Source organism: Helianthus annuus, chromosome 8 (assembly GCF_002127325.2).
Source record: "Helianthus annuus cultivar XRQ/B chromosome 8, HanXRQr2.0-SUNRISE, whole genome shotgun sequence".
In the NCBI taxonomy this organism is placed as follows: domain Eukaryota; kingdom Viridiplantae; phylum Streptophyta; class Magnoliopsida; order Asterales; family Asteraceae; genus Helianthus; species Helianthus annuus.
The window spans coordinates 44,157,569-44,180,330 of record NC_035440.2 but is presented as its reverse complement, the minus strand read 5'-3'; positions in this window follow the sequence as shown (position 1 = coordinate 44,180,330).

Here is a 22,762-nt window from a genome sequence, read left to right as displayed (position 1 = left end):
CGGATTTTAGATTCAAAGCAACATTAATTATGTATTTAATCGTAACAATCACACGGACATGATTGTTTAATTCAATTAATTGGTTGTGATCACCTAAAGACTACTTACTTCGATTGTAAGCAATCAACTGAAATTACCAACCCTAATCCCTATCAAATATATTCCTATTACTAGCACACTCATGAATTGAATGAATCTGAAATAAAGTTCAAATAAAATCAATCCATTGCAACTAATCGATCAAATCCAAAGGTAACAAGCATCGAATTCTTAGATTACCATGTTCACGAATAAAGTTTAAACACATAAAAATCGTCACTTACAAGAATCCTCCATCCGGAGGAAATCACTAGGAGATTAGCCATTCATCGCGGTTGAATGATCTTCAAACACTTGATAAATGGCTGAGTTCATCTTTGATCTTGTGAGTATGATGGGATTAGTGATGACGTGATAATGAATATTAGCCTTCAAAGTGTGTATTGGCTGCCAAAATAATCAAAAAGTGTGTACATGATTTATGAAAATCAAAACTCCAAAAAGTTGTCTTCTCTTCTCCCAAGATTTGTCCCACTATGGCTGCCTCCAAAAATCGTGTATGGATTCAAGTAGATTGTGATGATGAAAATTAATTCTCCCCCCACGTGTCCACTATATGCGTGTGTATATATTAAAGTTCCTTCAAAAAGTCTGCATGTGCCACGAGTTGTTCAGGAGGTCATAATGATATTAGGGTTTTCAAAGCCCTTTAAATGTCGGCCAACAAAACAACATGTGTGCACTGCCTTTCTTTCAAACGTAAGCTTTGGTCATGGACCGTATGCTACGAAGCTAAACCATAGATTATGTTCTTCAAGTGCTGATGCCTTTTATCTAACCTGTATAACCCGTAGGCTACGGTCAAGGACCATAACTTACGTCGCACTCCTTTGGCTCCATATTTAACTATGTTGCAACTTTCCATTAATTACATACAGATCCCTGGACTTCATTCATGTGCGTTCCTTTTGCATCCAAGCTATCTTTTAGACACGAAACATCTACCAAATGATATCTTTCGCATTGTTTATCATCCCCGGTAGTTCCATTTCATCATCACGCACTATAACTTCACCGAATTAGGCGATTAACCTGTAAAACCACCAAAACTCGTAGTTATCACATTCGAATTACATAACTGCCTAAAACACACTAAAACACGTGATTTAAACACTATAATACCCTTGATGACTCTCGAGCAGGTCATGCAAAAATGTATGGATTAAGCACTGATTAGCTACTTGTAAAAATGTAAAAACGGTTGTTTGTTTGTTTGATTTAACTAACGAATGACTAAAACAAGTTTTAAAAAATGAGAGAACAATGGTTCGTCCAGATTTTAGATTCAAAGCAAGTTAATTATGTGTTTAATCGTGACAATCACATAGTCATGATTGTTTAATTCAATTAATTGGTTGTGATCACCTAAAGACTACTTACTTCGATTGTAAAACAACAGAAGGTTATAAGATAAGCAATCAACTGAAATTACCAACCCTAATCCCTATCAAATATATCCCAATTACTAGCACTGTCGAGAATTGAATGAATCGGAAATAAAGTTTAAATAAAATCAATCCATTACAACTAATCGATCAAATCCAAAGGTAACAAGCATCGAGTGCTTAGATAACCGTGTTCATAAATAAAGTTTAATCACATAAAAACCGTCACCTACAAGAATCCTCCATCCGGAGGAAACCACTAGGAGATTTGCCACTCATCGCGGTTGAATGATCTTCAAACACTTGATAAACGGCTGAGTTCATCTTTGATCTTATGAGTATGATGGGATTAGTGATGAGGTGATAATGAATATTAACCTTCAAAGTGTGTATTGATACGTGGTCGAAAACTGGTAATCGTAATTGCTTAGTTTGATGTTTTTACACAAGTTTTAATTTTGAATAGCCTACTTTTGATTAGATATGTAATTTGCAGGTCTAGCGGAGTTAAAGGAGCTTTTTGGGAGCTTTACGGGTCACCGGGATGAAAAACGAGCCACCAGGACGCGAAACAAGTCAATCGGAGCTAAGAATTGAAGAAAACAGAAGTTGGAGGTTAGGAGACCCGTCGCCGACGCCAAAGAGGGCCGTTGGCGACGCACCGTACAAATCATCGTCGCCCAAAAAGCTCGTAGGCAGCGAGTTACACCGTCGGCCACAATTAAACAAATATGAACCGTCGCCGACGGGGCTTCAGGCCGTCGGCGACGGCTTCCCAAAATGTGGACGCGAATATTTTGACTTTTTGGCTTTGGGAACGAATCAAAAGACTTTGGGAGCCATTAATTCGGGGGTTACACTTGATGTAAGTTTGAATATCATTCTTGGGGCCATTATTGATCATCATCTTCACTACCATTCACCACGAATCCACCTACCATCACGAATCAAGACCCGAATCATTACCACTTTTTCATTCCATAACCCTAATTCCATCATTCATTCTTCAATCCATTCATCACCACCAACCATTCCAAACCCTAACCACCATCTTCACAACTTCAAAGCTTCAAGATGATGATGTTCAAGTTCTCAATTTTCGGTGATAGCGTTCGTCCTTCCATGAGCAGCTAAATTCTTGGAGGTTTCACCCCGGTGTAGACTTTTTTAAGATTTAGGGTTTATTATGTGTTGATGTTTGCTTTGTGACAACTTGAATTACATTTGAATCTTTAGACAATTGTCCTACGTTTGTATTGAATTTGCGAATTGTTGAGTGAATGATTAAATTTGACTTTGTGAAATGAATACATGTAGTTATGCCTTGTCTTTTGATAGGATTTGCTAGTCCGAAGTAACGAAGTGCATCGTGGTCCGTTGTCTATGACGTTGATAGTGATTGGCACCTAAGCTTTGTGATTGTTGACCCGTTAATGAATTATTTTGAGTAAATCAAATTAAAACACATAGTAATCCTAAGTCTTGCATTTGTTGAAACCGGGTGTGAACCTTGTTTGCATATTGTGTTTTTAAACCATCAATTACGTTTCTTGCAATTGTTTATTTCTTTTAGTTAATCTTACTCATTTGTTATTCACATTTTAACATCTTTTCAAAATCAATTAAAAATCACAAAAAAACAAATTAGCAAGCTTCATAATTGTGACACTTTTTAAGAATTCATCCAAATCAAACCGCAAACCACATAGTCTTCGTGGTTCGACCCCTTGCTACCACTAACTATTTGTTAAGGGTAATCTGGGACTATAAATATTATCTTTGACTGGAGTGCGACACTCCGATCAAATTTTGGCGCTATTTCCGGGGAGTGCATGCGCTTTGTGTTTGGATATTGTTTGAATTTGTGTGACTAACTGTTTAAATTGCATAAGTTCTTTTCTTGTACTTTGTCTTTTTCTTTGTTACGCGGGGTGTGTTACTTGTGCAGGTTACAGGTAGTGCATGCATACGCGGAACTCCGGGAGGACTTCACCGTTAGTCTACGAACCGGAAATTGAAAGAGTTGCAAGAAGGAATTTAGCAAGCCGATTGGAAGCAACACTTGCTTCTAATCAAACCACCCAAACACCACAACTCACACCATCCATTGAAAGCGATTCAATGGCAAATCAAAACTCAAACCAAAACCTTAACCAAAACCAAAACCAAAACCCGAACCAATTCCAATACCGAAGCAACTTCAATCCCGCCCAAAATGTCCAACCTATACCTCAAGAGCAACCGGGTGGCAATAACAACTCTAGACCACCCACACCACCTTTTCGAAACCAAAATCCCAACAACACCCAAAGAACACCTCAATAACAAAACCTTCACCAACAAAATTCATTACCCATTCACCTTGATGACCGGAATGTCAATTCCGACCGTCGAGGCAATCGAGATCGTGGCAATCCCGCGAATGAAGACCCGTTCTTTAACATAGACGATTTGAGGAATGCCATCCCCGATGACGAACCGTATAGTGTTCCCGATTATCAATCGCCGGAACATGTGAGTGTTCATACGGAATATTAGGATGATGGGGGATATTACGATGATCGGGCTAATGATGATGAAGATTGGGGGTATGTGAATAGGGGTAACGGCTACAATGCTAGAGGTTTTGAAGATGATGAGTTTGGCTACCAAAACTTCAACTTTGTGGGGAATGATGATTATGGGTACGGGAATACGAGAAATGATGGTTACGAAAATAACCGCCAACCACAAAACAACAACCAAAGGAACCGGAATGATGGGTTTTACAACAACAATAACAACAACAATGCTAACCCTAACCGGCTTCCTTATTTCGTGGGAGGGGGTAATCAAAGGGGTAACCAAGGTGGAAACCGAAGAGGTGATAGGGGAGGTGATAGAAGGGATAATCGAAGGCCGGTGGATCAAGAAGTTAACGGTCCGCATCGTCGTCAACAACCTCCATGGGGAGTAAATGACCGTTTTAGACCGGTGGTTACTGATAATGACTCTCCAATAGTTTGTGAAAGGAGAATGTTCGATTGCAAGCCTCACTACATCAATATACTTCCCCACTTTAATGGGAGGTCTAATGATAAACCGTACACTCATTTGGCGGAGTTTTCGTCTATATGTAGCACTATCGGGGGGCACAACTTTGCATTGGATGAGGTCAAACTTCGATTATTCCAGTTTTCGCTAAAAGACAAAGTGAAGCAATGGTTTCTTACACTTCCGAGGAATAGTATTCGGACATGGGGTGAGATGCAACAAGTTTTTCTTGATGAATACTATTCGATGGCGAAGACCAATGAGGCTAGAGACGAAATTAGATCTTCCGCCAATTATCAAGCGAACCGTTACATGAAGCGTTCACTCGATACAAAGAATTGATTCGGAAATGCCCACATCACCAAATAGAGAAGTGGGAATTGGTGAAGTGTTTTGTGCGGGGATTGGATGATGAGACGTGGAATCGCCTCGAGTCAACAAGCAACGGAACTCTATTGAGCAATCATGAAGATGATGATTGGGAATTCCTTGAGCGGATGAGCAAGTAGTCAAAGGAAAAGGAATCAGCCGATAGAGCTAAGAAACATCCCGTCTCCCGATCACTTCCCGATCTTGATTCTAAGGATCGACTTTCTACTTTAGAACGGGAAATGGCTCGTATGAAGAAGAAGGAGGTGAATGCGGTACAATTCGCAGTGTGTGAAGATTGTGGGGATATCGGCCATAGGACCGATCAATGTCCAACGGGACCAGGTGATTACACCGAGGAGGTAAACCAAGTGTATGGGGATCGAAAGCAATACGACATGAATTCCAACACTTACCATCCGGGTTTGAGAAATCACCCTAACTTCCGGTATGGTAATGCCTCGAATCAAATGAACCCGAATTTTCAGTCGGGTAATCAAGGTGGTCAAGGTGGTTCCTCTTATAACAATCATCAAGGTGGTAACCAAGGGGGTTACCAAAGGAATTACAATCAAGGTGGTAACCAAGGGTATCAAAACTGTGAAGGTAATTATCAACGTGGTTACAACCAAAGTGGAAATGGGGGTGGTGTTTCAAACTATTAAGGTGATGACTCGATAAATTTGAAATTTGATGCCCTCATGAATGCTATGAGTACTCTTACCAATTCACATCACGCTCTTACTAATTCACATCAAGAGATCAAAACCGAAATGCGGAGAGAGTTTGAAGTAAGAGATAAATCTCATAAGGCATTGGAGAAGCAAGTGGGGCAACTTGCTCAAGAGATGGCTCAAATTCGTGGAAGTGGAGGAGGACTTCCAAGTGACACCACAGTGAACCCTAAGCATCATGGGTCAAGCTCGAAAAACACACGTGAGGTACCAATAAATAAAATTTCTGTACGTAGTGGTCGAGTGATAGATAATGGTGTTGAGCCACCACCACCCAAGTTTGTTGAAGGGGTGGTGGAAGATGCGAGTGATGATGAAGGTAATAACGGGCAAACGGGTCAAAATAAAAATGATTTAAAAACTAATAAAAATACACCCGTTGTGACCGTCCCCATCCCAAAGGCTAAGGAAAAGGGTGTGGAGGTTAATACCGCCCCTTATCCTGAAGCTTTATTGGGACCATCTAAGAAAGTGGTAAATAAACGAGGCCCACAACAAGAGGAGATGTGGGAAATTTTTAAACAAGTTAAAATCAATTTACCACTCTTAGATGCAATTAAGCAAGTACCCTCATATGCTAAATACTTGAAAGATTTATGCACCCAAAATCGGACTCACAAGTTTCCTAAGAAACTTAATTTAACCGAAAATGTGAGTTCGATTCTTTCGGGTGAACTTCCACCAAAACTTCAAGATCCGGGGGCACCCATTATTTCAATACAAGTCGGTGAATTTAAAATGACCTGGGCACTTTTGGATCTTGGGGCAAGTGTGAGTATCTTGCCGGGTAGCTTATATGACCAATATGATTTTGGTCCACTTCAAGTGTCGAACACCACCGTGGTGTTAGCCGACTTGACCCCTAAACTACCCCGTGGGATAGTCACGGATGTAATAGTCAAGGTCGAGGATTTTACTATCCGGTGGACTTTCTTGTATTAGATTATGTTTCTTTGGACCGAACCAAGTAACCAACGGTGATCCTCGGTCGACCATTTTTGGCAACATCAAATGCCCAAATTAATTGTAAGTCGGGCACGGTGGACATGACTTTTGGTAACCGTCGGTTGCAGTTAAATGTCTTTTCATGATTGACGGATCCTCTAGTCGGCGATGAATGTTATATGGCGGACATTGTTGACGAGTGTATACCTCTATGCGACATTAGTGTCGAAGAGGAAAACACAATAGAGGAATGTTTCATTTTTGACAGGTTACAAGGAGAGACGAATCGAAGCATGGATGAGGAGGTGAAAGAGTTGGAGGTATTAGCGGGGCCCACTTGGACACATCAAGTGGAAAGCCTTCCGGAAAGCATCAACACAAAGTTAAAGTCGTCATTAGAAGAGCCTCCGGTGGTAGAGTTGAAGGCGCTACCCAAGCATCTTAAGTATGCTTATGTGGTGAGGGTAGCACGCTCCCGGTTATCATTGCATCTAACTTGACCGGGGAGAAAGAAGAGAAGTTGATGAAAGTTTTGGTCACTCATAGAGCCGCTATCGGGTGGACCATTGCGGATTTGAAGGGAATTAGTCCCTCGATAGTGATGCACAAGATCATCACGGAAGACGGCATGAGTCCTTCTCGCGACACACAACAGAGACTAAATTCGAACATGCGAGAAGTGGTTAAGAAGGAGGTACTGAAGTGGCTAGATGCGGGTATCATATACCCTATTTCGGATAGCCAATGGGTAAGCCCGACACAAACAGTTCCTAAGAAAGCCGACATTCAAGTGGTCACAAATGACGCAGGTGAAGAGGTCGCCACTAAGCCGGTAACCGGGTGGCGTATTTGTATTGACTATAGGAAGTTAAATGCTGCAACTTCCAAAGATCATTTCCCTTTGCCATTTATTGACCAAATTGTTGAGAAATTGGCCGGACAAAAATTTTATTGTTTCCTGGATGGTTATTCAGGATACAATCAAATTGCTATACATCCGGAAGACCAAGCAAAGACTACTTTTACTTGTCCATACGGTACCTTCGCATTTAGGCGAATGCCCTTTGGACTTTGTAATGCCCCCGCCACCTTTCAAAGTTGTATGATGAGTATCTTTTCAGATATGGTGGGGAAGTCTTTGGAAATCTTCATGGATGATTTCTTAATATTTGGGTCATTGTTTAATACATGCCTTGACCAACTCAAAAAAGTTTTAAAAAGATGTGTTGAGAAAAATCTTGTTTTGCGTTGGGAAAAGAGCCATTTTATGGTTCAAGAAGGGATTGTGTTGGGGCATGTCATCTCGAGTCGCGAGAGCGAGGTGGATAGAGCAAAAGTGCAAGTCATGTCCACTTTGCCTTATCCCACAAGTGTTAAGGGTAATAGGTCGTTCTTGGGACCTGCGGGGTTTTATAGGCGGTTTATAAAAAGCTTAAGTGACATAACAAAACCCCTATGTGATTTATTGTTAAAGGATAAAACGTTTGATTTTGATAAAAGTTGCCAAAATGCCTTTAACGTGTTTAAGAAAAAGTTGGTTGAGGCCCCGATCTTGCTATCACCGAATTGGTCATTACCATTCGAAATTATGTGTGATGCAAATGATTATGCGGTGGGGGTCGTATTGGGTCAAAGGGTGGATAAGAAACCGGTTGCCATTTACTAAGCAAGTAAGACACTCTCGGATGCACAATTAAATTATACAACTACCGAGAAAGAGCTACTTGCGGTGGTATATGCGTTGGATAAATTTCATGCTTATATATAGGGTACTAAGGTCATTGTATATTCTGACCATTCTGCAGTTAGGTATCTTATGGACAAGAAGGATGCAAAGCCGAGATTAATCCGATGGGTTCTCCTGTTACAAGAATTCGATTTGGAAATTCGGGACAAGAAAGGGAGTGAGAATGTGGTTGCGGACCACTTGTCTCGATTGGTTGTGGAGGAGGATTCCTCCCGTGAAGAGATTAACGAGAACTTCCCAGATGAGCATATTTTAAAAGTTTCAACATTACCATGGTATGCTAATATTGTGAATTATTTAGTCACAGGTGACTTGCCGGCTCATTGGGATAGAAGGAAGAGGTTGCACTTCCTTTCTCAAATCAAGCACTACACGTTGGAAGAACCGGACTTATTCAAGATATGTACGGATCAAGTCGTTCGAAGATGCATACCCGACGAGGAGATTCCTAGTGTCTTGACGCACTTGCATTCATTTGCTTGTGGGGGCCATTTCAGTGGTCACAAAACCGGGCACAAAGTGCTCAATAGCGGTCTTTATTGGCCGACTATTTTCAAGGATGCTTTTAATTTCGCTAAAAATTGTGTTGAGTGTCAAAAGTTAGGGGGTATTTTTAGAAGGGATGAAATGCCCATGCAACCAATCCTCATTGTAGATATTTGTTATGTGTGGGGGATCGATTTCATGGGCCCATTCCCTAATTCGCATGGCAACTTATACATCTTGGTGGCGGTTGATTATGTATCCAAGTGGGTCGAAGCGATTACCAACAAGACGAATGACCATACCGTTGTTTGCAATTTGTACAAACAAACATAATTTCTAGATTTGGGATTCCCTGAGTGATCATTAGTGATGGGGGATCTCACTTTAAGAATTTTAACTTTGGCAAACTCTTGAAACGGTATGGTGTTGACCATCGAATCGCTACCCCTTACCACCCATAAACAAGCGGTCAAGTGGAGGTTTCCAATAGGCAAATAAAAGAAATTTTTCAAAAGACCGTTCGACCCAATCGAAAGGATTGGTCGACAAAGTTGAATGATGCTTTATGGGCTTACAGAATGACTCATAAAACACCTATTGGAACTACACCTTATCGCTTAGTTTATGGGCGAAATTGTCATTTACCGGTTGAACTTGTGCATCTTGCTTGGTGGGCTATCAAAGAGGTTAACATGAAATATGAAGATGCAGGAAAGGAGCGAAAATTAAAGCTTTGCGAATTGAAGGAGCTTAGGGAAGAAGCGTATGAGTGCGCCTCGAAATACAAGGATGATATGAAGAGGGCACATGACGCGAAATTGAAACTAAAAGAGTTTGAAGTGGGTCAAAAAGTGTGGCTCTACAATTCAAGGCTTAAATACTTTCCCGGTAAGCTCAAGAGCAAATGGATGGGCCCGTACATGATTACACAGGTCGGGAAACTTGGAGATGTTTCTATCGAGGACCCGAAGGATGGGTCGAAGCAAACGGTTAACGGTCACCGCCTTAAACCGTTTCTTGACGGTAACAATGATAAAAAGGATGAGAATGTGGAGTTGGTGAACTTCGTGGTAAGTGTACCAACTTATGAGGTCAACTGAAAGGACCGGTAATGAATTTTGTAAAGTTATGTACAATTTATTTAATTGTGTGAGTGTTTTTTTGTTAATCGTTCTCGTTTTGTACTAACCCTCTTGATTGTGTGAAGTTCGGATATCATGAACGGGTCTTGAAGACAAAAGGTATGTTTTTAGACTTATTTGTGTTTATTAGGGACAATACACGATTTTTCGGGGGGTGGTAGGGCCGTTAACGGTTTTCGCGTTTTCAAAATTTAACTTATAAAAAATTACAAAATGATTTTTATTAATTTTTAGGAATTTCAAATGTATATATTCCCTTTACAAAAAGTTCATAAATTTCTTCCTATTTTTCATAAAAAAACATAAAAATTGAAAAAATAAAAAAATTGAGTTTATGCATACCGTCGGCGACGGTAGTTATGTCCGTCGCCTACGGCTCTCCAAAACGTGTGTCGCTCAAGTTCTCCGTAGACAACACGTTAGACCGTCACCACCCCTTTTCATTTCTGTTGCTCGTCGACGACGGATGGGTTACCCGTCGTCGACGGTACCCCTAAACTTGTCCGACGCTGATGTGAGTTAGGAGCCAGGGATCGAACCCACAATTCTTTTATCTCATCACAACCGAACCAAAACGTAAATTGAGCCAACATATGACCTGAGAACCCTATCATAGCCATTCACTTCCAATTAACTCCATTCAATTCTGTCCATACGTTACTTTATCTCACCTCCATCTTCATCTTCCCCACAACTCCCACCAAGAACCCTAATCTTCAACTTTCCATAACTTCATCAAATTTCCACAAAGTCCATTGATTCTTGAGCCTATTTCGTGCATTTTTTCGAGAGGAACAAAACCCCCATAATGGTTTTCATTAATTCTTGTTGGTTTGCAAGATTTCTGAAGTCACAAATTCGGGTTTTTGAAGGGTGTTCATCAAAGTTTGTTGCTTTGCACTTTTTCTTAGTTTCTCTTGTTCATCTACATAAAAGGTATGGAATTTCATTAAATTTATGTATGATTATCATATGAAGTGTTGATTTCTTCTGAAATTTTAAGCTTTTTGTTTAAGAGTAGATTGTTCATCATAATGTATGATGTTTTAGCATAAATTTAAGGATGATTACTTGATTTGGGTGGGATTTGAACATGCTCTAGTCTTAGTGATGTGATTATACTAATTAGTTGCATGATTGAGCATAGTTGTGATGTTGAATATTGTTGAAACCATGAAACTTTGAAAATTTTTGTGAATAAACATGTTAAATTGATATGAAGATGATAAAATATGCTACTTTGTATGTTTAAAATGGCGATTTTACATCTAGTTATTGATTGAAATTCAACATTGCATATTATGTTCAAAGTTTGAGATTGTTTGAAGATTTGGGTATGCTAATTGTTCTTTTGTCTTTTGATTGTAGCTATGTTCGGAGGAAGAAAGAGATCAAAAACTTCTGGGCAAGGTTCATCTTCTGGAGCCAGTTCAGGCTCGGGGCATTATCAAAGACGCTGGGACCAGTTAAGCAATGTGTAAGAAGATGATGGGCAACTCTCTCGACAGGATTGGGATTGGGAGGAGGCCAAGAATAGTCGGTCGGCCTCAGTATGGAAAGACAAAAAGCAGAAGGCTCTTTCCCGGTACAGAAACAAAAGATTAGAGGCAAAGATGTGGAAGATGAAAATGGTCACGGGTATTTCAAAGGTTGTACCCGATAGAGTAGTATGTGAACGTGCGGTGAATGTCGAGGAATTACGCACAATTGGCATAACTCAAAGGTTTGAGAAGATCAGGTGGGAACGAGTACTAGAGTGGTGTGAGTATATCACCACACGAGTCTATTTGGCTATGGTTTGTGAATGGTTGTCAACTTTACGGTTTGAACATTCTGATGGGCCGGCTCCTACGTGGCAGTTAATTGGCAAGAATCAAATGATTATGTCATTTGAGTACATGAATGCCATCGCGAGATTTGATTCATTGGGGGTTGAAGCATATGATTATTACGATTATGATCATTTTTTGGATAACAAAACAAACACAACTGATACGGATCAAATGCTAGCATCGGTCTTGCCAGGTTCTGGGGTGCGGGGGAATCTAGAAACGATTTGTCCTTGGAGGGTAAAATATTACAAGGCATTTCGTTGGAGAATGTTATGGTGCGGTTTGGAGACCGCGGGACAGTGAAGGCACCCGACTGCCGGGTCTTACATTCGTTGTTGTATGGGACACCAAGGCTATCATGGCGTCAAATCGTGACGATAAACATGTGGGATACAAGGGAGTCGTACAAACGGAAGCTGATCCCCTACGTGAGGTTAATCAGCGCGATGATTTTGCAGTAAAACGCGTTACCCCAGGAATCGCTTTAGGTTTCTAAACCCATCAATCAGTTTAACCCCGCTTCAATGAAGCGGCATTGGAAGATAACGGTTAAAGTCTTTGGTCATCTTCACACAGTGGAGGATGAACAAGGAAACAGTTACATGTACATTGATCAGGGTGATGATTAAGAGGGTGATGAAGATGAGGAAATGGTTGATATGGAGGATGAGACGGAGCTTCCTGGTCCACGGGGACCAAGGCAGAGATACAGGTGGAAACATCAGGAAATTTCTGCTGATGTAGCAAATTTTGTGAATCAAAGACGGGGGCCAACGTACAGGAATTTTAACCGCGGGCAATAAGCGGTTTATGATAACATGTCGGCATGTATAGGTGAGGGAATTGAATATAAGGAGAGAAGGAAAGCATGGGAAGAGATGCTTGGGGGCCAAATGCAAGAACAATGGGCTCTCCAAGCAGTCCATCGTGAGAGGATGGAAAAACAAATGGAGGAGCAGCAATTGCAACAAGCGTTACAAAGGTAAAAAAATGGAACGCTTGTTACAATTGCAGGAGGAAGATATGGCCCAAAGACGGGCATGGGAGGCAGACGAGGAGAGGCGTCAAAACGAGCGCAATGAATTGGAACGACGCCGATGGAGCGCTTTATGTGTTTCTAATCAAATGGCTATTAATAATGCCAAGGCCCTCCATGATCATGAAGCCAGCCTTCCTTATGCCGGACACTCGGGGTGGACCGATTACCCCAACCTCCCAGTTCCGCGAGGCCCATCCGATCCATCCCCTCACTGGCCCGAGGCAGTTGGGTCCAGCTTCATTCCGATACCCTTCCAGCCACCACCTCAAGCAGAGTCGGGCCCACTTGATAACTACAGGGAGATGTTCGAGGCCCTCACTGGTTATCCATACCAGCCAAACCCGCCAGTTAACCCCAATGAGAGATATCAACGGTGAAGGCAAGGTATGTTTTGTGTTGTTGTATTTTTTTTAGTTTCTTTATTTCTATTTAGTTATTATTTCTTTTTGCCTAGTTAAATGAACGTTGTGGGTGTGTTCCCTATATAACCCTCACGAGACCTCTCATCCTCCCAAGCTATTGGGGGGTTTAAAAGGGCTTGTTGCATAAGCTAAATGCAACCGTGATTCCTACGAAAGTGAGTTAGGATTGTTATTGTTGTAAATTATTTTCCACAAAAATCAAGGTGAACTAACGCATGATTTCGAAAAACTTTCATAAAAATGGTATAACTAAGAACCTAACAAATTTCAATGGTTGTGAGAAGCATGCTTCTACACAAGGGTTTAGATTTGTAGGTATACCATGTTCGCGGGACAACCGTTTTTGTGAAGAGAAGCAGAAGACAGGAGCATCTAGCGACAAATATTAGGGGCATGCATTTCCTTTTTACCTTGATTCTTAGTTTAGTAATAAGTGGATTGTAGTTGTATGTTATTTTTCGGGGTGGAATTGTTGGGAAGTTAGCCGTGTCACATCCCTTGTGCATTTAAAACTCTAGTTCTTACACATTGAGGACAATGTTTACCTCAAGTGTGGGGATAGGGGAGTAGTAAAAGTTTTCAATTTTGGCCCGTTCATTTAAACACTACACATTGAGGACAATGTTTACCTCAAGTGTGGGAATGGGGGAAAATTTCAAAAATTTTTCAAAAAATGTCTTGTTTCGAAAGTGATCTTAAAGCACAAGTAACTAAGTCAACGAAGGATGTCACAACCCATTTGGTCTTTTATCATGGTCAAGTTCAAATTAATAGCATGACGGTTATTTAGCGGGTGGTTATTTGGGAATAATCCGCTTAAGAAACTAGTATTTTATGCATATCACATACCATACCCTTATACGTGAGGTTTTGAGCCACTTTTATATCATAGATTTACATATACATGTTTCTTTGTTTGAGTGGACCATTAGTCGCGTATTGTAGAACTTGCAACTTTTGATACGTTCGAGACGGTACCGAATACAAGCACGAGAATGATTAAGGCATTAGGTAAACCTTTTCCTTTTACACCATTTTTATATCCTTACCCAAAAGTTATCCCTTAGTAGCCAATTTTGAGCCTAATCCTTTCGTTTGACCACCCTATAGCCCATAACTTTAAACCTTTTTTCTTTTAAACCCGTGTGATGGAAATTCGATTATAGGAGTTGAATTTGTATAGTTGTATTTGATTGTTTGCATAAAAAAGTGTTATGAAAAAGAATTGAAAATCATTGAGAAAAGAACAAAAAATATGAAGTTAGTAATTGTTGAATAAAAGGCTAAAGTTGTTGTCTTGGAGTGATGTTTATAGTTTAGTTTTGTTTAGAGTAGTCATTTGTAATAAAAAATCGAATTTTCATCACCTTAGCCACTTTAAAATATCTTATTTCCTACCCTTGGCCTAGCACCGTTACAACCCTTACAAAGACCCTAGGACTTGTGCTTAGTATTCGTGATCGGTGGTGGAGAATGATTGAGTTGCAACCCTATGCGGGTACGTGTTCTAATCGGTTTTGAGCGATTATTCTTTGAAGGGCTAATACATTATAAACATTAGCCAATTTTTAAACCGAGTGGAGAGAACATTGTGAGGGATGTGTATGAATTGTTGGTTTCGCAGGCGGGTTAATCTTGGAGAACCATTGTTAAATGTGATTATTCACTTGGCCGTTAAATATGTTGAAAACTGTAAAAGAGTTTGAACTTTTGTATGACAATTGACCTTAACCTTCTGTCACACCCCGATATCCACACGTTTCACCGGTGGGTCCGGTGGGGGATTACCGTGACGTAGTTGGCAACAATATAGTCAAACAACACAATATTTAAATGCACAGCGGAAGCATAAAGATAGATTTATTTCAACCAACAAAATGTAATATCCAAGTATCACATATTAGCTGAAATAGATCCACAGGTGGATCAAAATAAAAAAAAAGAAGATATTGTTCAACAGATAATGGCATCCAAGCTTGCGAGACTCTAACGATGCTAAGGAGTGGCCAGCCTATTTCGTGTAGAACCTGCATTTAATCTTTTTGGGTAAAATACGTCAGTTTACACTGGTAAATACATTCAACCGACACTTTAAGAAAAGTTTAATGAAATTGATTTGAATGCACGAGGCACAAACTTTTATAACTTGGGATAATTAATCAAATTTAATCTTGTAAAAGAACTACATGTTCGTTATGCGTTTAGTCGCCCGGTTCGTGCCGGGCTTAAGGTTAATTGACACACCACATAGTATAGAACCGCGGCGGGAAAACCAACGGTTATACGTTTATAAGTATGGACACATTGTCGGGTGTACGCCTACACCCGCGTGTCAAGGTCGTGGCCATTTCGTAAAATGATGCCAAGGATATCCGGGACATGGTCATTAAACTCCCAAAGGCGTAAAACAAACAAAACCAATTTTTAAACGGGTCATATTGATAATACTCAACTACTAATGAGTTGAGGTCAATTGCCCGACCAAGCGGTATTTATATACCATACCCCAAGCCCGTATAAGGGAAAATAAGTTAAAAGTATTTACCTGAGCAAGTAATAACCACAACAAGCAAATGCAAGTATCTTTTACTGGTCTCCTATTCTGGAACGAAGGTTTATAATAACCTATTAGAATCCTAACGGGTCTTTAATTTAGCCTAAGCTTAGACCGGTTAGTTTCAAAGGATAAATACGGTTTAATCGCATGAAAGGCGAAAACCGGGAATGGAATGTGGTTTGGACCCAACAAGTTCGGAGGCTTGTATATTATGGGTAAACTAAACACATTCTGGATTTTGAGGTAAAAACGACATGGTTGGACCCGTTTCGGCTAATTTATGTAAACCAGTTACATAAACAGGACCGAACGCGCAAATGGTGTAACGGGTAACCGTAAGGGTCCTAGACAGGTTTCCTAAGTTAATACGCTCCAAAGATGTTGTGGTATCAGTAGGATACCTTCCATTATGCCCATAACGAGTTTAACCTCAATATACGCCCCGTAGGGGTATTTTGGTTATTTTAAAGGTTATAAAAGAGATTTCCGGGTTATACAGGAAATCTGAGTTTTCTGACCAGGTTATAAAGTTCAAAATACTTTTATTATTATTTAAAATCAGTAGCAACTGGATTCGTGTCGAAATACCAATTAGAACTCATTTTAGGTCCGAAAAGGGTATATTCGGTATTTACCGAACCAAGGCGATAACCGCAGGTTATGAGCAGGTTAAAAATAATTAAAAATCTTTAAAAATCCCAAAATATTATTTTACATCAGTGTGTAAAAGGTTTGGTTTTGAAATTTGGGTTTAGATAGGCTTTATGCTAATTGCGCCGATTAATTACAAAAGTTCTCTTAATTGTGCTATTTAGCATAACTCCTATTCTAGACCTCGGATTGACATGATATTTTTGGGACATGTTTAGAAATCAGTAACTAAGGTTACTGTCCTTTCACATATTCAAAATTCTTGTTTTAAGGTCAAGAGGGCATTATGGTCAACATTCAAGCATATAACAGAAATGTGTAAATGACTCGGACAACCAACGAACCAGCCACAGAGGGTTATACTATCATGTAACCTGGTCCTAAGAGGGTCCTAAGGCATATCTAAGTTATACCAAATTGGGTCAGAACTGAAGTCAAAGCAAAAGTCAAAGTTTTGCGACTTTCGGCTCCGAACCGGGTCAAAACAGTAAATGGTCGGATCAAACAAGCTTAGACCAGTCATAATACTTGTTATTAAGTTATATGAGTGATAAAATAGGTTACATGCCATCTACATTGTTAATTATTCGTTAAATCAAAAATTAGCATTCTGTTGACTTTTTCTAAGCAACTTTGACCCGACATTTGGACTAGTTAGAGTGGGAATCAGAGGGTGCCCTTTTAGGGGTTTAATGCCCATATAATTACCAACATGTAACTACCTTTCATTCGACTAATCACTGGACCATTAGTGACTAATCGTTAAGTCAACCGTTAATTACGACGGTTTGACTTCTAAGCTATAACTAGGCAAAAACTTAACTAAGAAGGGTTGAGCACACTTACTGAAGTCCTATGCACGACCAGAGAAGAGTAGGGAGAACACTTGTGCTCCAGAAATGACCAGAAGTGTTGAATGAAGGTGTGGTTACGATGGTTGCACATAAGGCCTTTTTATAGTAGTCTTAGATGCATTAGATCATGCCACACTACTCTACAAGTGTAACCAGATCATCAACAAGTGTCCCTGAGTGCTAGGGGTCGTTTAGGGGGTGCCCATGCTCTTGCAATAATGTCTAGAGTCGGTTAAAACACCAAACAGTGCTTCTGTCCACGTTTTCTACATCTGGGAGTCTGACGCGGCCCGCGTAAGAGGTCCTGCAACTCTTACACGGCCCGTATGAATCTCCTTGTCAGAGCCCATATCTTTTACCGCTAGCGCGGCCCGCGTAAAGCCTTTTTCAACCTTTACGCGGCCCGCCTGAGACCTGCTGTAAGATTTTCAAATCTTTTTCAATTATTACAGTCGGCTCTTAGCGTTTCGAAGGGGTAACTTTGCATTCTGGGCCTTTCTTATTTACGTATAAGGGCCTCGGGACTTTTACCCAACTTATTAATCCTCGGTTATTTTATTATTACCCGAAAAGTCATTACCTTTAATGTTTGACGCTTTTCACCCCTCGCATACGAATTCGATCATAACTTTCTCATTTTATAACGGAACTTGATGAAATTTATATCGTGCATTCTAGTGAGCATATTTTATCGTTACAAAGCCTCGGGTTTGTTAAAGGGTCATTCAGAGGTACAACTTAAACATGTTGACACATTTAACCCCTGTAGCTTGTAATCTTTCACTTTCATCCACATTTCGTTCCGTATGATCCATGATTCATTCGTTCGAAGGTACGAGCATCATGTAGGGTTACTGTAAAGTATATTAATCCCTTGTTGACGTTTTGAACCCTTGAATTCACATACTTTCTATGTTTGTCAACTTTAATCCTTCTTTAGTATTCTTTAACACGTCCAAGCTTATGACACGTGTCAATACATTATAGGACGCAAATTTTTTTTGAGGTGTTACATCCTCACCCCCTTAAAAGAAATCTCGACCTCGAGATTTACTGAAACAAATGAGGGTACTTTTCTTTCATCGTGGATTCTACCTCCCACGTGTACTCGGGACCTCTACGGGCATCCCATTTTACCTTACAATCAGTATGTACTTCCTTCGAGGTTTCTTAACCTGTCGATCCTCGATTGACACTGGTTTTTCAACAAACTTCAAGCTTTCATCTATGTGCACATCTGTATGCGGTATAACCAGTGATTCATCCGCGAAACACTTCTTCAGATTACAGATGTGGAAAACATTATGAATACTACTGAGCTCTTCCAGTAAGTTTAACTTATAGGCAACCGATCCGACACGTTCGATTATCTCGAAGGGTCCAATGTATCTCGGGCTTAACTTTCCTTTCTTACCAAATCGCATCACTCCCTTCCAGGGTGATACTTTAAGCAATACCTTGTCACCTACTTCGAAGTTAAAAGGTTTACGCTTCAAATCTGCATAGCTTTTCTGCCTATCTCGGGCAGCTTTTAATCGATCACGAATCTGGACAATGTTGTCCGTCATTTCAAAAATTATATCAGGTCATGTCATCTGGACATCTCCAACTTCTGCCCAACAAACGGGCGTTCTACACTTTCTACCATACAAGGCTTTGAAAGGAGCAACTTTAATGCTCGTATGGTAGCTGTTGTTATATGAGAACTCGACTAATGGTAGGTGGTTATCCCAGTTACCACCTAAATCAATTATACATGCACGAAGCATGTCTTCCAACGTTTGGATTGTACGCTCACTCTGTCCGTCCGTCTGAGGGTGGTAAGCCGTACTGAAGTTTAAGCGCGTGCCCAAAGATTGTTGGAAACTTTTCCAAAAGTGTGACGTGTATCTGGTATCTCTGTCAGAGATGATAGACACAGGCACGCCATGAAGGGATACAATCTTATCTACGAATAACTAGGCTAACACATCGGAGCTATAAGTCTCCTTAATGGGTAGGAAATGTGCTGACTTAGTCAGTCTATCAACTATTACCCATATCGTATCGTTTCCCTTCCTTGTCTTTGGCAACTTGGTGATGAAATCCATCGTCACCATTTCCCACTTCCACTCGGGAAGTTCAGGTTGTTGCAGCAAGCCTAACGGCTTTTGATGCTCAGCTTTTACTTGCGCACAAGTCAAACACTTTGCCACATAGGTGGCTATAGACTTCTTCAAGCCTATCCACCAAAAGTTTGCCTTCAAATCCTGGTATATCTTGTCCGCTCCAGGATGAACGGAATATCGGGAACTGTGGGCCTCCGGAAGGATAACGTCCCGAAGACCTCCATAAACAGGGACCCATATCCTTCCATTTAATCTCAGAATTCCGTCTTTGCCATAGGATAACTGTTCTTCAGTTACTCCTAGCTTTTTGTTAGGATAGTTAGCTTCTAGCACAGCTTCTTTCTGTGCAGCTAACAATCGTTCATTCAGACTGTTCTTGATTTCAATGCTCTTGGCATTGATCCTTATTGGTTTCACTCTTTCATTTCTGCTCAAGGCACCTGCGACTAAGTTGGCCTTGCCTGGATGGTATCTTATTTCACAGTCATAATCGTTTAGAGTTTCCATCCAACGTCGCTGCCTCATATTCAAATCTTTTTGATTGAACAGATGCTGAAGGCTTTAGTGATCAGAATAGATCACACACTTAGTTCCATATAAATAATGCCTCCATAGCTTTAATGCAAATACAACTGCACCCAGATCTAAGTCATGGGTGGTGTAGTTCTTCTCGTGCACCTTTAGTTGTCGTGAAGCGTAGGCAATGACCTTGCCTTTTTGCATTAACACACAACCCATTCCGGTGTGTGATGCATCACAATAGACTACGAATTCATCAATTCCTTCAGGTAATGTCAACACTGGGGCATTACTCAACTTTTGCTTTAAAATATCAAATGACTCTTGCTGCTTAGGTCCCCAATTGAACTTGCTATTCTTGCGAGTCAGCGAAGTTAGGGGTGCTGCAATCCTTGAGAAATTTTCGATGAAGCGCCTGTAGTATCCTGCTAGACCTAGGAAACTACGAATCTCCGTAGGTGTCTTGGGCTCCTCCCAATTCATGACAGCTTCAACCTTAGCGGGATCTACTTGGATACCACACTCACTGACTACTTGTCCAAGGAATTGGACTTCTCGTAGCCAAAATTCACATTTAGAGAATTTGGCGTAAAGCTTTTCTTGATGAAGCAGTTTAAGAATACATCGCAGATGCTTCTCGTGGTCAGCTTGACTTTTTAAGTATATGAGGATGTCATCGATGAAGACAATGACAAATTTATCCAAATACGGCTTGTAGACGGGATTCATGAGATCCATGAATGCGGCAGGTGCATTTGTGAGCCCAAAAGGCATCACTAGGAACTCGAAATGACCATAACGAGTCCTAAATGCAGTCTTGTGCACATCTTCCTCCTTGACCTTCAATTGATGGTAGCCTGATCTTAAATCAATCTTGGAAAAGTAGCTTGCCCCTTGCAATTGATCGAACAGATCGTCGATCCTGGGCAAGGGATACCTATTCTTTATAGTAACCTTATTAAGCTCACGGTAATCGATGCATAGACGCATCGAACCATCCTTCTTTTTGACGAACAAGATCGGTGCTCCCCATGGAGACGAACTAGGTCTAATAAAACCTTTGGCTAGCAGATCATCTAGCTGCGTTCTCAATTCTTTCATTTCTGTTGGCACCAATCTATACGGTGCCCTTGCAACAGGTGCAGCTCCTGGAATGATTTCGATTCTAAACTCCACTTGTCTATCTGGTGGCAAGCCAGGTAGTTCTTCAGGGAAAATTTCAGGGAAATCAGAGATGACTGGAATGTCTTCAATCTTGGGTCTTTCCTCACCAATGGTTACCTGAGCCAAACAAATGACACATCCCTTCTTCAGACATCTGGATGCCTTTAGCATAGACACTTGCTCAAGCAATCCATGCCAAGTGTCTCCTTGAATAGTAAGTGGTTCACCAGACGGAGTCTTGATTACCACTTGCTTCTTGTTGCACACTATCTGAGCTTGGTTATGCGATAACCAATCCATACCCAACACTATGTCGAAACCAGCTAGCTTAAAGGGTAACAGGGATACAGGGAAAGAGTGGTTCCTAATGGATATGACACATCCATCTAACACAGTCGAGACGGTTTCCATGGTTCCATCAGCTAACTCTACCTCATAATTCACCCTTAAGGCTTTAACAGGTAATTTTAACAATTCATAAAACTTATTGTCTATAAAGGATTTATCTGCTCCAGAATCAAATAATACCCTTGCAAATACATCATTAATGAGAAACGTACTGGTTATAACGTTGTCATTCTGGATAGCCTCTTGAACATTCATCTGAAAGACCCTGGCATTGGTCTTTTTCCCTTCTTCAGCCTTCTTCACTAGCTTTGGGCAGTTGGTTTTGATATGCCCCTTTTCATTGCAACTATAACAAGTTGCATCCTTCAGTTTCTTACATTCAAGGGTCCTATGCTCAGAGGACTTGCAAATCCCACACGCCTTCGGCTGGGATTTCTGTTCATACCTGCACCTCCCGAAATAGTGCTTCTTGCAAACCTTGCACTTGGGCCTATCGCCCGACTGCTGATCACCCTTCTTGGTCTCAGACCCTTTCTTGTGGTCACGGTTCCCCCTATGCTTCTTGCTTGACCTACGTGAATTATCATCTTCATGTTTCCTCTTCTCAGTGTCAGCATTTCTCAATGATCTCTGTCTCACTGCATCCAGTGTGAGAGACAGAGATATATCTGCTACGGATCTAAATGTAGCGGGCCGAGAGGCCTTCACGCTAGCTTTGATTTCTAGGGCCAGACCCCCAATGAAACGCGCGATCCTTTTGGGTTCCGGGGTCACAAGGTACGGAACCAATCTGGACAGGGTGTTGAAACTGGTAAGATATGCCTGGCAATCCAAGTTCTTCATGACCAGTGATAGGAAATCAGATTCTATCTTCTCGACCTCGTGCTGAGGGCAGTAGTTTTCTTTGATGAGAGCAACAAATTGCTCCCATGACATGCTGTACAAAGCAACCTTTCCAGAGGCTTGAACCAATGACCTCCACCACGCTAGGGCCTCACCCTTAAATGACTGGGATACAAACTTTACCACATCCCTCTCAGCACAACCACTAATGTCCACCACAGTGTCCATTTCGTCCAGCCAGGTCATGCAATCCACAGCGCCTTTTTCCCCAGTAAAATCTCAGGGCTTGCAGGAAACAAAATACTTATATGTGCAACCCTTGGCGCGAGGTGCATCATCGAGCACTATTTTCTTAGGGCGGACATTATTCTCATTTGATGAGTGTCGGTCATCATCTTTCTTAGGTTTAGACTGGGTAGAGGGTGGTTTGCTATGAGATTCAGAATGGGTTCTTGGCTTAGAGTGTAGTGCAGATCGGGTCCTAC